The 15,394-nt window shown below is 43.9% G+C and overlaps 1 protein-coding gene and 1 non-coding gene across 4 annotated transcripts in view; one reads left to right on the top strand and one right to left on the bottom strand.

Moving 5' to 3' along the window:
• Positions 1 to 15,394, top strand: part of ITGA9 (integrin subunit alpha 9) — a 384,455-nt gene that overhangs the window by 124,752 nt on the left and 244,309 nt on the right. The gene's annotated exons all lie outside the window — the stretch shown is intronic.
• LOC119620766 (U7 small nuclear RNA) lies at positions 2,804 to 2,866 on the bottom strand. The gene has a single exon (XR_005237317.1). It is a non-coding gene; the product is annotated as a U7 small nuclear RNA (small nuclear RNA).

The following is a 15,394-nucleotide window of genomic DNA, read 5'->3' as shown; positions in this document are numbered from 1 at the left end:
GGGGAATAATGCAGTCGTTAATTGCAAAGAGGAGTTTGGGGACCAGGTTGTCTTATAGGTTTATTCTGAACAACAGATAGGTTAGGTATTGCTGGAAGTGGATAGATTTGGGTTGCCTCTGTCTAGCAGGTGGCTTCCTTTTCCAGTGTGTTGCCCATTGGTCTCATCTATCAGACTCACTTGAGAATATTTCATTGTTCATCTAATAAAGGAGTATGTGGGATTCCCAGAGGAGGAGGATCTACTTCTGTACTTGACCTGGGTAAGGACCACTGGGAACATTTGCACCTTTCACTATGGCAAACTTTGACACGTGAGAGTTTCCAGAAATACAGAGATTCTTATTTTAATCCTTTTTCTTTTTAACTGCAGAAGGAAAATAATGGGATAGAATAACTGCAGGGAGTAGAGAGATAAGAAAACATTAGAAAAAATAGTACAGAAGTAGAGCTGGATGAGAATCCAAGTTATGAGAACCTACTGATGAGGGACATACAGAAATAAAAAGCCCAAATTCAGGGTTCTAAATCAGGGCTCACATGAGGCTGTTTGTATTGCATGGTAGAAATATATCCAGGAACAGTGGGCCTTTTATAAATTAAGCCTGCCATTCTCCAATTGCTTAAGACACTGAGGCCCATCAGGCCAGAAGCATATGATCCGCTTTTTCTGAGAAGGAACTTTCACTTTAGGAGGGGTAATTTAGAAGAGAAGAACAGGCCCAGTGTATAGTCCCTTATGGGAGGCATCTCAGCAGAGGCCCTTTTGCGGGGCAGGAGGGATTGCATAGCAATACTGCATGCCCAGAGCTGTTGTTCCCAGGCTAGGGTCCAACTCAGGGCAGGGAGGTCTACTGGAGGTAGCATATCACACACTAGTTGTTCAAGAGATGGAGAGAGAGAGTGCAAAATCTGAGCTGTGCTTATGGGAAACTCAGAGTCTCACAAAACTACACCTATGCTGCCCATGGTTTATGTTTAATAAATGAAATGATTAAGATAAGACAACTGGACAAAAAGGCTGGGCCTTCTTGAGTGGGTATTGAGTGGGAAGTGATTCAAGTGGCCAGACACGCTGTCTGGACATTAGCTGGAAGTGGGGCTGGACACGATGAACTAGAGCCCTCTTGTGGTCCCATCATTCAGGCCTGTGGCTTTCATTTGAGACCAGTGGTTCTTAAACTTCTGCAGGTATCAGAATCACCTGGAGGACTTGCTAAAGCACAAATTGCTTGGCCTCACCCCAGTGTTTCTGATTCAGTGGGTCTGGGGCTAGGGCTAGGAGTGCATTTCTAAGCACTTTCTGGATATATTGATGCTGCTAGTCCTGGCACCACACTCTGAGATATAGTAATCTAGACCACAAAGGAGGTCTGGATCCTGGGGAGGGAATCTGCTTTCTGCTTTCCTAGGCACTAGGAAGGCAAGGAGATACTTGGGGCTGGGAGGTGTCAGGGGAGCATGGAAGGGAGGAGTCCTTGTCCGTCATGTCTCACCATCTGAGGAGCTGTCATCCTTTATTCATCCTGCCCTTCTGCTTGCTCTCAGTCTCAGAAATTCCAAAAGACAGCTTATGACCCTGCATTTTTGGTTAAAGAAAGAAGGGAACTGAACTGTCTGCTCTATGAATTCTGGGCTACTGAGGATCATGGGGATTTTGTAAATTATTTTGGTAGCCTGTTGAGTTTTGTCTCGGGGTTTCAGCAGAATCCAAGACATGTGACATGGACCATTAACATTGAGCTGCCACCTCCTGGATCCTGCCCTGTAAACATGCCCAGGGGTCTCTGAGGATGGACATGTGTCCTTCACACACCAAGTGTGTTAGAGACAACAGAAAGCATTGTTTTTTTCCTGTATTCTGGTGAAAGTCTTTTCTTCCTTTCCCTTGTGTTTCTTCGAGGGAGCTTGAGTGGCAGGATTATTATTATGAGTACTTTTTAAGTTCCCAACAATAAGATAAGAAATGAACAGAATGGGAGTTCACATTTTACCCTCAAGAAAATGACCTTAGGAAAGCCTTCCTGTGGGGTGGTTAAGAGCATGGCCTGGATTTGGAATGCCTGGATTGGGAATCCTTGTTTTGTCACTTCATCACTGTGTGATCTTAAGCCAGTGATGTGACCTCCCTGCACTTCAGTTTCCTCACCTATAAAGTTAGGATAATACTAGAACATGTTTAGTAGGATTGCTATAAGGACCAAATAAGATAATACAGCTCATGCAATTAGAAATGGACCTGTCACTTACAGAAAGAAGGCAGTACATTTTAGTTCTTACTGTAAGACTGAGACATCCAAAGACGTCTCATACTGTAAAGTGTGATATTTGTGTATATACTTTTTAAGGAATACAATCCTTAGTTTTCCTACCTACTCAAGGTTATGTTTTGTAGATGCTAACAGTAGTGTACATTCTAGAGAAAATCAGCTGGAGGGAGGAAAACAGTATAGTTCTAAAATTCTTTAAGCCTCATTTAATTTTTTACTTGTTACTGCTTTCATCATCACCTCTTGCTCTAATTTTCCAATAAGCCTGAAAAGCATAATGGAGTCATAAATCATGTCTGTAAAATGAAGATGTATATGACTTTGATAAGATCTCACATGTGATGTTAATAACAATACCTTACATACCTGGCCTCACACTTTACATAAACTGTCCCATTTAATCCCTGCAGTGGTCTCATTAGCTTCTGTTAGTCCCATTTTACAGTTTGTACAGTGGAGACTTCAGAGAAGTAACTGGCCCAGGCTCCACAGGCGGTTAATGACAGAGCTGGGATTTTTTTGTGGAGGGGCAGGGGAGACTTTTCTGGTAAAGACCAGAAAACCTGCTAGACAAATTCTGAAAGAACCATAACACTCAGAACTGGGATTTTAACTTCATCTGCTGCTTCAGGGACCACCTTGTTCCCAGTGTGTTTAAACACCTGGCTGGCTTTTCACTTTGGGCTCTCATTCAGATTTATAATTCTGTTTATTGAAAGTGGATGTCCCAGTTACTCTAGCTCAGTAACAAACGACTCCAAAACTTGGGGCTGTGAAATAGTCATTTTACTTTGCTCGTGGATTCTGTGGGTTATTAATACTCAGTGTTCCATGACATCCGGGGCCTCAGCAGGGGAGATTCAACCACAGGAGCTAGAGTCACCTGGGGTGTCTTTGCCCACATGTCCCACAGGTGCATGGGTGGGACAGGGACCTCAGATGGGCTGTCAGCCAGAACACCTACATGTGGCCTCTCAGTGTGGTCTTTCTGCCTGGGCTGACTTGGCTTTCGTCAGAGCATGGCAACCTGATTCCTAGTGAGATTTCTGAGAGTGCGGTGAAGGTGCCTGGCACTTCTGTGATCTAGCAATAGCTTCAAGGAAGGAAATATATTTTTACATTGAAAGAAGAGAATATGAGCCATGTGTACCAGGTACGGGGAGCCACCTGTGAAGATTCTGAATAGAGGCTTAGGTCAGTGTGGACACAGTGGTGGGAGTGGACAAGGACAAGGGATGCTGGGTCATGCATTCACCCAACAAATATTGCATCTATCTCTGAGCTAGGCAGAATGAGCAGAGCACCAATCTGGTGGCTCTTCTGGATAATCACTTCACATGGGAAGCCTAGGACTCCATATTATGTTCTCATCCCATTGAAAATTTGACCCATTAAAGATTTATTTATATTCAGCTGAGGCCTTTAAAGTCCCATATACTATCTAAAAAGGGAAAAGTTCATCCCAGTCAATGTCCTGTCTTGCTTATGTTTAAGTCGGATGGGAAGAAAAAAATCTACACCAGGAGAAGATTGGTTATAAAAGTTTATTTTACATTTATGTGAAGTTTATTTTTGGTCCTGATATTCTTCATAGGGTAGATATTTCTTTTAAGACTGTTAATAGTGTATTTCCTTTTTATTTGCCACTCCCCACCAAAATAAACCCTCTTTTATTTTTAAATCAGCTTCATATCTTCAGAACGTCCAACTTTAAATAATGGTTGGAGACAATCCAGGTTAAGTAGAGAGTAAAATCCTATTGCTTTCTGACCTTTGGGTTAGGATCAAGTGTGGTGTAATAAAATATCAGTCCCAAGAGTCACCTTTGCTGATTTTTTTCCTATTATTCTTTCCTGTTATTCTATATTCATGCAGGTCTTGCAGCCAAGGATTGTTACATTAAGATCCAATCTGAAATTAAAACTTATGGTTTTAACCAATAAGCTATAAAGCTGTTGAACTCCCACTGGGATGTGGTTACCTTTTCCTAAACTTCCTGAGTTGTCTCCTTTTAGCCCCACAGTTGATTTCTTATTGAGCCTTTGGAAAGTTCCTTGCCGTTTCACAGCCATTTCCCGTCAGAGTGGGGATATTGACTATGCAAACCACTTAAGGTCACAGGCGCTGCAGCTGTGTTCCTTCTTTGCAGAAGGGGGGTTTCTTTGGGTGGGGCTGTGCTCAGCCCTTCCGGGTGGTGAAAGTCTGAGGTCACACTGAGAGAGCAGGTCTATATCAGGACTGCGGTTCTAGCAGGATCAGAACAACTTCACCCAGACTTCTGGAGCTGGAACTCATTCTCAGAACCTTCCAGAAGACCCTGCCCTGGAATTGCTTTCAAGGGTCTTTTTCATCTGTGTACAGAATATATTTCCTTGGAGGTAGCTTTGCTGAAGGCCCCTTGAGCCAAGGATAATAGGGTGGGAGCAGCTATACACAGTTGCATTTCAGTGTTTGATGATAAAATGATGTCCGTTGGTGAGCATCTTGGTGGTGAGGAAGTTTACACGACCACAGATGCTTCTCACCCCAAGGTACCTCTGCCCTGTGCTGCTGGTGCCACTCACCCTAGGGCATTCCTGCTTGGCAGTAGCAGCTTCTAGATTGTCCTATTTGCTGGTTTGGGGGCTGCAGAGTGCTGCAAGGAGGAGGAGTCCTAGATCACTGGTTGACCTTCAGCGGGCGTTTAACAGCATATTCCACCAGGCGCTCACCTACTAGTGTTTTGTTCAGGATGCTGTATAACTTTGCCTTTCTTTGCTGTCTCCTATTTAAGGGTAAATAATGGTAGTGAGAGTCACAAAAATAACATCAATGATGGCAACTAGTGTTTACTGAGTGCTGACTCTGCTCAGGCACCATTCTAACCTCTTTACCCAAGTTGTCTCTGCTAGTCCTCACCACAGCCCTGTGAAGTGTATGCTGTTATACACCCACGAAGAAACTGAGGCTACAAAAGGAAAGCAGCTCTGCCCAAGGTGTTATAAGCAGAGAGCTCTGAGACAGGACCCACGCCCAGTTTGTGTTGACTGGGGACTCCATACTCAATGTTCTTACTCTTTGACTGTTTTGTTGAATGCCCAGGTCATCCTGGTCGAAGGGAGACAGTGACCCGGGTGAAAAAGGATGGCTACAGATGCATGGCTGCGTGGCTGTGCATCATCCACCCTGGAGTATCTGCTTGCCAAAAATGGGGCTACCTGCAAAATGCTTTGAGCACTGTGGAAACAAGTCATTACAACTCAAAACATTTATTATCCTGATAATAGGTCAAGGTTTTCATAATTGAATTTTAGGGTGCTAATTTTAGACTTTCTGAAAATCAGTCTCAAGAAACAAAACCTGGAGTCAAGTAAAAGGATGCTTTTGGAACTGATGATTCTCAGAAGAAGCCATGAAGGGCTCGGCCGTACCCCCGGGAAAGCTCACTGGCCAGCAGCCTGGAGCCAGTGGAGCTTCAGGTGGCTTTAATTCTTCCCTGGATGCTGCTGGTCTCCAGGGACACAGGGGTAAACAGGTCACCATCCTTGTCCTCAAGGGCCTCATCCTCCAGGGAGGACATAGCTGGTAATGACAAGATGTGAGCCAGCACCTTCTCGCAGCTGGGTACACAGGGCTGGGGGAGCTGAGAGGAGAAAAGGATGAATTTGGCCTTGACCTGGAGCAGCCTTTTAATAGAAACACTCATAACTTTCCTGCAGATACACTTCCTGTGAATGAGGAGTCTTGATATATTTTTTTCTTTAATAAGAGAAAACCAGGCTTTTGATGAATAATTTATATGTCAATGTTGGGATCTTCATTTTGTTATGAAGGATTTCACTTACAACAGTGTGAGGTGGGTGGTCGGGAAACATGCCCCCTGGGCTCACTTTTTGCTTAGAAGAGTCCTGATGGAGAGGTTGAGGTGGGAAGAGAGTGAGGGGGAAGACTCCATGGAGCATGACAGGTGTGCTATGCCTGCCTCAGCCAAGCATGGAGGTCCCGACCATAATTTGTTTTTGAGACAGGATCTGGCTTATCGCCCAGGCTGGAATGCAGTGGTGCAATCTCGGCTCACTGCAGCCTCCGCCTGCCAGGCTCAAGCCATCCTCCCTTAGCCTCCCGAGTACCTGGAACTATAGGCGCGCACCACCATGTCTGCCTAATTTTTTGCATTTTTTGTAGAGACAGGGGTTTTGCCATGTTGCTCAGGCTGGTCTCGAACTCAAGTAATCCACCTACCTCGGCCTCCCAAAGTGCTGGGGTTACAGGCATGAGCCACCACACTCCACCTCCAACCACAATTCTTGTTTTAAAAAATGAAAATAGAGGCCGGGTGCGGTGGCTCACGCTTGTAATCCCAGCATTTTGGGAGGCCGAGACGGGCAGATCACGAGGTCAAGAGATCGAGACCATTCTGGCAAACACGGTGAAACTCCGTGTCTACTAAAAATACAAAAAAAAAATTAGCCGGGCGTGGTGGCGGACGCCTGTAGTCCCATCTTCTGGGGAGGCTGAGGCAGGAGAATGGCGTGAACCCGGGAGGCGAAGCTTGCAGTGAGCCGAGATCACGCCACTGCACTTCAGATTGGGCGACAGAGCGAGACTCCATCTCAAAAAAAAAAAAAAAAAAAAAAAAAAAAGAGTGAAACAGAAATGGTAGAATCAAGTCATCTTGCTCATTCAGAGCCATGTGCAGCTAGGACACCATGACCCCTTCCCCTCAGGACCCATTCTAGGGGTCTCCAGTCCTTGGGCTCTGTTCCTCTGATGTGGTGCAGGTGGTCAGCGGGGCTGGGAAGAACAGAAAGATGAGGGCCACATCCGCAAAAGTCATTTGCTTCCTGTGGTACAGCCGTGACACCACCCTGTGGATGAATGGGGATTCCCATGTTTGCTAGTTATATATGGCTGAACCCTTCAGCCTTTCTGCCCCACTTCCAGTTTCTTCCTTGGGTGGGAATGCCTTGAGCCTCAGTTAATTGTTTGAGTTTTCTTGAGTATAAAAGGAATCCTGGCTGGGCATTGAGTGAATACAATCATAAAACCCAAATGATGCTCTTGACGTCATCTGAGCTGAGAGTGGTGTTGGCACCTTCATAGCTAACATCAAATGGATCTCCAAGCCCAAGCACTAACAGTGGAACCAGCTATTGCTGCTTCCGGTGTATCATCCAAACGGGTTTTCCCAGTCATCTTCTGGTGCACTTCTAACATACCCTTAAAAGGCATAAAGAAGTGGCATAGATGATGGCTGGAGACATTAAGTTCTTTCTGGTGGCTTCTTTAATTTTGGAATAACCAGCCTTCCTTCAGCCCCCCTACATGCATTAGAAACTTCTCCTGGACTGTTTTTGTTCTGTTTTTAATTAGGTTGTGGTACAAGAGGAGCAATTAATAAAACCTTCCATTTCCACATCTACTGTGAAACTCCGTGACTTCTTCCCATGTGATGATGGTTAAGTGTGCAGAACATGTGAAATTTAAGTAGATTTGTGGAAACAGAAACACATTTTTATTTAGTTGTGAGCGTCACTTGGAGTATAAATAGAGCCCTTTATGATTCGTGTGTTGGTCTTTCTTCCTGGAGGGCTTCAGTATTATCTCGTGCTGTCATCTTTATGTTGTATTGGAAAAATCTGAGATTCTTTTTCCCTTGGTCATTATTTGCTTTTTTAAAAATAATGTAGTTTTAAAGAATTCTTGTTATTTAATCTCAAGCCCAAACATGGTTTCTAGTGAGGAAATGATACTTAAAAAAAGTTTGATAATTTTAGTTCCAGAAAGAATTGTTTTCGGGGGTGGGAGGCTGCAGTTGAGAGGTACAAGAAATGTTTAATGAGGGGAAGACCTCTACTGTGGTTCCATTTGCTCGTTGAAAACTTGTGTTTCTGTTGAAAGAAAGGTTTGATGTTGGAAGTTTTAAGTGTACTGCGTGATGTTGCTAAAGTTTAGTTCATTGCTGGAAAGTTTTGGATGAGCTAATTTCATAAGGATTTATGTGCCTTATGGGCCAGTGTAGGGTAAGGGATAGAAAAACTTACCTCCTTTGGAAGGGTCTTCGTCCCTAGAGGGGTATGGAATGACCCCTGCTTTTTGGTGGGAAAAGTAAAGGCCAGTCAGTTTTTGGATGAATTTTCAAGGAAGACAGCAGCTGTCCATCTTCAGTCTTGACTTGCCACTCTCTTAAGGAGTTCCTTCCTTTCACCCATCTTTTGCTCCCCATGGCTTGGCCATGCCACAGTGGTCCCTCGGCTTCAACAGTCTTGCTTACTTACATCTACTAACTGGGCAAGAGAGACCATTTTCCTTTTGTGCCTGGATCACCACTCTGATTTGGATTTAGATGGGATCAGGAATTTTTCTGGGAATCCTTTTGGCCTTAAACAAAATAATGATGGGAGAAATCTGCCTCCCATAAGTCATAATCTCAGCAGACTCCTGGCAAGTCCCTAACATTTCTGTGTCCAGGTCCCCAAGAGGGCTACAGGGAAAACTTCATCGTGGTGGGAGGGAAGAAAGAAGGTAAAGTCCTAAGATGTTTGCTTCCTATTCCTTGTAAGGTTTAGCCATGTATAGTCATGTGCCAGTCACCTAGGGCTGAGAAAGGGGAGCAAACAGAGAGGGAGAGGAGGAAGAAGCCAAATGAGATGGTTTGTAATTGATTAGTGGAAGTTAAATCATGTTAAGGATAGGAGGCTTGTCCCCTCCATCATGATTTAGTATCTCATCCTTCCCAAGAGAAATTTTGAGAACCTGTCCTCTGGTATCTGGGAAATGGCCTCCCCAGCAGTGTGCATAGCCCCAGGGAAGCCCTCTCATCAGCCCATCCTTCTCTTGACTTCTCTCCTGATGGTCACATGGTGCCACCACTCTTTCAAGCCAAGTCAAATTGCATGTAGCAGAAAACTCAAATAAGTGTATACAATAGAGGTTTATTGTTCTTACACAAGTAATTCAGCATTGGTATGGTGGCTCCATGGACATCAAGGATCAAGGATCCTTTTCTCTTTCTGTTCCACCATCCTCAGAACATGGTTTCCAGTTTCAAAGTTACCTCATGGCGTAGTGTGACTGTTGGAGCTCCAGCCATCACATCCAAATTCCAGCTAGGAAAAAGAAGGAAGAGAGAAGATTACAAAAGAAAATTATCTCCCAGCTAACTTGTCTTTATTTATGGAGTTTTCCTGGAAGCCTCATATTATGGTTTCTGCTTGTATCTTCTTGACCACCTCTTCTCCAGGGGAGACTAGAAAATGTCTTTTAGGTAGGCATATTGTAGATTGGAATAAAATTGAGTTTGGTTAAAAGGGAACAGTAGAGAATAGATATTGGTAGGCATATAGTCTCTGCCATGGTCTAGTGTATATGAAGAACCTCATGTGTGAACCTTAATATATTCTGCCAAATATTCTGTTTATAATATCTAATCCTCCTCTCAGATTCGAGGCCATTTGGAAGCCAGGAGCTTATCCTCTCCTCTTTGTATCAACCCAGAGGCCCACATGTTGAGGTTATAGCCCATCTTTGTTCAATTGATTCAGATTCAGCCCTTGCCTCCCATATCCCTCACCATGAATATGCAGTTATAAATGATTTCTTGTTAAGCATTTTTAAAAGGTTAACTTCTTCCCAGAGAGATTTTACATAACTATCTGTTTAATGTGTTGTTAATGACAGAGTCTAAGAGTTATCAATAACATTGGAAAAGTAGTTCTCAGCCTGAAAATTAGCAGTATGGTACATATGAAGTACATACCATGTACTTCCTGATTCCAGATATTAGGAAAACAAGACAGAAGGGTTTCACCACTAGTCAGTGTCAGTAGATTGTTGGGGAGAAATCTTTATGAAAAATGCCACTTTTCACTCTTTTTTTCAAGTTTGAACTGACAATGTAGAAAGATGGGAGATGTCTGAGAAAACTTGTGTCAGTACTTCATGTTCGTAAAAGGACAGGGAATCCTTCTGAAAATCTAGTTATGTAAATTTATGTTCCACCACAAGAAAAATCAGTGGATGGCTGGAAGGAGGGGCTTTCCCTTTTACTCTGGAAGGGAAGGAAACTCTGACAGCCGGACTTCTCAGTCAGAAAGTGTCTTTGGTGAGCCTTACCATGTGACTGGCTGATTCACTTTGTCCACTAAGTCTCGGGAGAGGTGATGTAACCAGGGACTGCAACTTCTAGGGAGAGGGGAAAAATCACTGTTGGCCCCACCCTCTGGCACTGGAAGCTTAACAGGGCTTTGGCCCACAGCAGATGGAAGTTTGAGCTGTGTTTTGTAATTCTTTTTTAAATGTTCGCTAGAGCATCCATTGTTCTTCCTCATTTTCTCTTCTCCTCTTCCCTCCTTTTCTTCTTTATTACCTTTTCTGTTTTTTTATCCTGGATGGTCATTCTAAATCAACTCAGGTCTGACCTTTGGAAATACATACAATATTAAGGAATCCTAGGGGCTTCCTGTCGTATTTCTGTTTTTGAATTTGATTAACATGAACTAAGAGGTTGAGTAGAAAAAACTTGGACTTTGGTGTCCAAAAGACATGGGTATGAATTCTGACTCTACCATTACTGGCTCTGTGACTCTGGACGAGTTGCTTTACTTCTTTTACTCTCTAGAATCTCACCTGGAACCCGAGGTTAATTCCTACTCAAAGCATTGTTAGGAAGATTGAACAAAATAATGTATGACGGAAAACCCAGAGAGAGGGATGAAGAGCAGAGTGTGCTGGGCTACATAGTCTAAGCCAAGAAGTTTGTATTTTATTTACAGTGCTCTGGGAAGCAGGGAAATGACCTGATATTGTAGATATTTTCAAAAAATCAGTCTGGGCCTGTGGAGAGTGAATGGAGGACAGGAGTTGGAGTGGAAGCAGCCCAGCTAAGAGGCAAGAACAGTGGACAAGATGGCTGGACTAGTGTGGTCACTAGAGGGAACAGAGGGAAGCAATGAGTCTTAAGAACTTTTGGAGGTAAAGACAGTAGAAATAGCTGAAGTCTTTTTTTTCTTTTTTTTTTCTTTTTTTTTTTGATAGGGAGTCTCACTCTGTCGCCCAGGCTGGAGTGCAGTGGCCAGATCTCAGCTCACTGCAAGCTCCGCCTCCCGGGTTTACGCCATTCTTCTGCCTCAGCCTCCCGAGTAGCTGGGACTACAGGCGCCCACCACCTCGCCTGGCTAGTTTTTTGTATTTTTTAGTAGAGACGGGATTTCACCGGGTTAGCCAGGATGGTCTCGATCTCCTGACCTCGTGATCCGCCCGTCTCGGCCTCCCAAAGTGCTGGGATTACAGGCTTGAGCCACCGCGCCCGGCAGAAATAGCTGAAGTCTTAGATGTGAAAAGGGGAGGGAAGGAGAACACTCAAACATGGATCTTAGGTTGGGGTTTGAGTGTATCATTGGTGAGGCCTGTTTGACAGTGTAGCCCAGGACTGTGCATGGGGATGCACAAGATGTTAGCTGGCTGCTGGATTCATGACTATCTGGAGGAAAGAGGGAATGCGTGTTCTTGGGCCATGTTGGATGCTGAATGTAGTGAGACAGACCCAGTTCTATTTCTTGCTTTGAAGAGATTGTGTTCCAATTATCTACCCTGTTTAGATGGCAGCTTCAAGAATCAAGCTGGTCAGTTTTGAGCAAGGTCCAGAAAGGAAGACGATGTCTCGAAAGTGTCAGGACCCTTGATATTTACCTTGTTAACACCATAGATGACTTTGGTGCCCTCCCTGCAGCCGTCTGCTTTAATTGTCAGAACAAAGTGAGAGCGAACTCAGAGTGGGGCTTGGGTTGTGCTTTGGAACTGAGCAGCATGCTCAAAGCTGGGTGCTATAGTGGCATGACTATTACAGGTGGGGCCAGGACCCCACTTCCACAAAATTAAATTGGATACATCTGGTGGGAGGTGTTCACCTGGAAATCTGGGTCTTAAACCACTTTGAGAAACACTGTCCTGGAGGCAAGTGGCCCCTGTTCTGGTTCTTTTTCTTCCACTTTTTAAAAAGGAAATCAGTTTGGTGGCAAAATCTCCTCTTCTTGTCCATAATTCAGACTATGATGGCAATTAGAGGCAGGCAGCCTCCCCTCCAAGGAGAAAGAAACCCTCCACGTGTTTTATGAGTATATTCCTAATAATGACAATAGCAGCAAACAAATGCCATAGTGGTGATGTCATACTCATGAAATTATTGTCATGGAGTTAGAGCCTAGATAAAAGTCTTTGGCAAGTCTCTAAAGCATATTTCAAGAGAAAAAGAGAGGCCAGAATTTATAGAATCTAAAAATAGCAGTTGAAGTGCAGCTGTGTTTAGCTTGTCAGAGAACCTGTTGAGTCAAGATGGGCAGGGGATTTTATTTCTCCGGCCCTGAGGTCATTTGTCTTGTTTAAGAAGGGGCAGCAAACATTTCCAAATAGGGATTGATTTTTAAGGGAGGAAGATGGCTGAATGTATATGGTATTTCTTGTTTTCTACTCTTACTCTTCCTACCTCCAACCCCATTCCAAATTTCCTCTTAAGAAAAGGAAGGAGTTTGTTTTTCTCAGTAGAGTAAGTAGTGACTGCCTAGGTGGCAGGATTTTAGATGGTAGTGATGATGTTACTTATTGATGGCATATTTGATGACTCCTAGTCCAAGGAGTGGTGGGGGTAGACTAACTATTTGGTCTTAGGGGGTTAGGTACAATCCCATTAAGTTGAAGGAATAAACCCGTAGTTGGAGAAATAACAGTGTGACTTCTCCAAGACCAATTGGCTGATTTTTGGACCCTCTTTGTCCCATTTCTAGTCAGGGATAGTGTCTTACTCCTGTTCCACAACCCACAAAAGAAGATATCTGTCCCACTTCTGGCCTAAGCAGTCCTCAAGCCTCTATACTTAACATTGGAATGTCACCATCTTAAAACTTGTCAACCAGTAGGCCTTCAAGCCTCCTGTCCTTTAATATTTATTGAAACCTTGGTGAAAATGAATTCTGTTTATGGTGAAGCATGTGAAGTTATTGCCATCCATTAGTTTGTAGGCCAGAGTTTGAAAACTAGTGGCCCGCAGGCCGAGTCTTCCTCACCGTCATGCTTTGCTTGCCTGGCACAGTGTTAACCTATACAATTGCCAATATGGAAAACTGGGATACTTTGTTTACAAATCTTTATTTCTGGATTCTCCTGGGTTGCTCTAAGATATATTCTTGGTTTAGATTTCTTTTTTGGAGAGGTGTCCCCAGACTGCTGTGCATAGGTCCTTGTCCTCCCAGAGTAGCTTACCTGTGGGTCATGATGAGAAATAGCCACTATATTTTCTTTGAGGATAATAAGAAAGGGTTTAAATAAATTGTATGTTGAGCACCTAAAAAACATATGCAAGTGCATGATGAGTGCCTTGTAAGCATTAGCTATTATTGTTATCATCATCATCATCATCATCATCATGTTCAATGTATTTTCTGTTGAGGGTTTTGTTGAGGACATTGTTCATGACATAACCCAATGTCTTACGAGGCCTCATGAAAGACATGTCTGTCAGATCTCAGTTCCAGAAAATAGCTGTCCTTCTTCTAAATTACTGGTTCATCTGTACCTTACTTATGCCCCCAGTCTTATTTCTATCTTTGCACTAGCTTTGCAGAAGCTCAGAGTCAACTATGTAGTTCATGTCTAGCAGGAGGACTTGGATTTGATTTGTTGATCCCTTGGTTTTACATGCCATCATTTCCTTGCTCCTCTGCTTTTCTCACTTATTTTGTTGTGAGCATTATTGTAAGCAGCCTTAAATCCTGTTGGAACAAGGCTGGTGTAAATTAAAAAACAAACCAAGCATCCATTCCTCTGAGAGGTTTGATAATCACTGAGAATAGGCTTCCATGTCAGGACAGGTTTCATGTCTTAGCCTTGGTACTTCACGTGTTCTCTTTCCCTTCTGGACACTACTGACTTTTCATTGTCGCGTTGGACTTGATTCTATCAGTTGTGCTCATGCTTTTCCTTCAATCTAGATAACCTGTAACTTCTGTTACAGAATGGGATGGCTTATTTCCCTGGGTAGACTGATTGTATTAGTCAGCTATTGCCACGTAACAAACTGCCCCACAACTCCATGGCACACATCAAGAAGCATTTATGTTCTCATGGATCTGTGGGATGGCTGGACAGTTCTTCTGCAGGTCTGCACATTGACTGGGGAAGCTGTTCTCCATGTCTCTCATTTTTCTAGAAGCAGTTGGTTACTGGGGCAGGTTCTTCTTATGGTGATGGCAAAAATGCAAGAGGGGGATGCAGAAACATATGAGGCCTCTTAAGGGGTAGGCTCAGAACTGGCACTATCACTTCTTCCCTCATTCCGTTGGCCAGAGCAAGTCATGAGGCCCAGTCCATCAGTAGAGTGGGGAAATGGAGTAGAAATAGATTAGCCTCTAGTGAGAGGAGCCTTAGAGTCAATGACAAAGGGTAGGAATACCAGGTGGTGGGTAGGGGCAGCTGATAAGTAATGCAGTCTAGCCTGTAATCCCAGCACTTTGGGAGCCTTAAGCAGGCGGATCATGAGGTCAAGAGATCGAGACCATCCTGGCCAACGTGGTGAAACCCTGTCTCTACTAAAAATACAAACATTAGCTGGGCGTGGTGGCGTGCGCCTGTAGTCCCAGCTACTTGGGAGGCTGAGGTAGGAACATCGCTTGAACTCAGGAGATGGAGGTTGCAGTGAGCCGAGATTGCGTCACTGCACTCCAGCTTGGGCGACAGAGTGAGACTCCATCTCAAATAATATAATAATAATATTAATAATAATACAGTCAATCACAGGCAGTGTAATTATTTGAAGACATTAAGGTTGAGCATATAGCATAGAGTATCTAGCTCTTAGTGGCTGTGTTGGCTATTCTCTATGTCCCTTCTCCAGATCCATTCTCCACCATTATCCCTCCTGCTTTGTGCCCTTGGGAGACTGACCTTCCCCTCTGCCTTTTAATTGGGTTCAGTCAGAGGGGAGCACTGGAAAAAGAGGGTGGAAGAGTGGCCAGCCATAGTGACCATGGCCCTCTACAGAAGGCCATAGCTTCTGCCAGGTAGTTAGTTCTAATAACTTAGGGGTTCCAGTGACTACTCCCTACTTCGCTCCTTCAGACCTAGGGCATTAATAGCTCCCTGCTTTGCCACGGG

Source organism: Chlorocebus sabaeus, chromosome 15, assembly GCF_047675955.1.
Source record: "Chlorocebus sabaeus isolate Y175 chromosome 15, mChlSab1.0.hap1, whole genome shotgun sequence".
NCBI classification, from domain to species: Eukaryota; Metazoa; Chordata; class Mammalia; order Primates; family Cercopithecidae; genus Chlorocebus; species Chlorocebus sabaeus.
The sequence above is the reverse complement of the archived record's forward strand: the minus strand, read 5'-3'. Positions and strand labels throughout refer to the sequence as shown.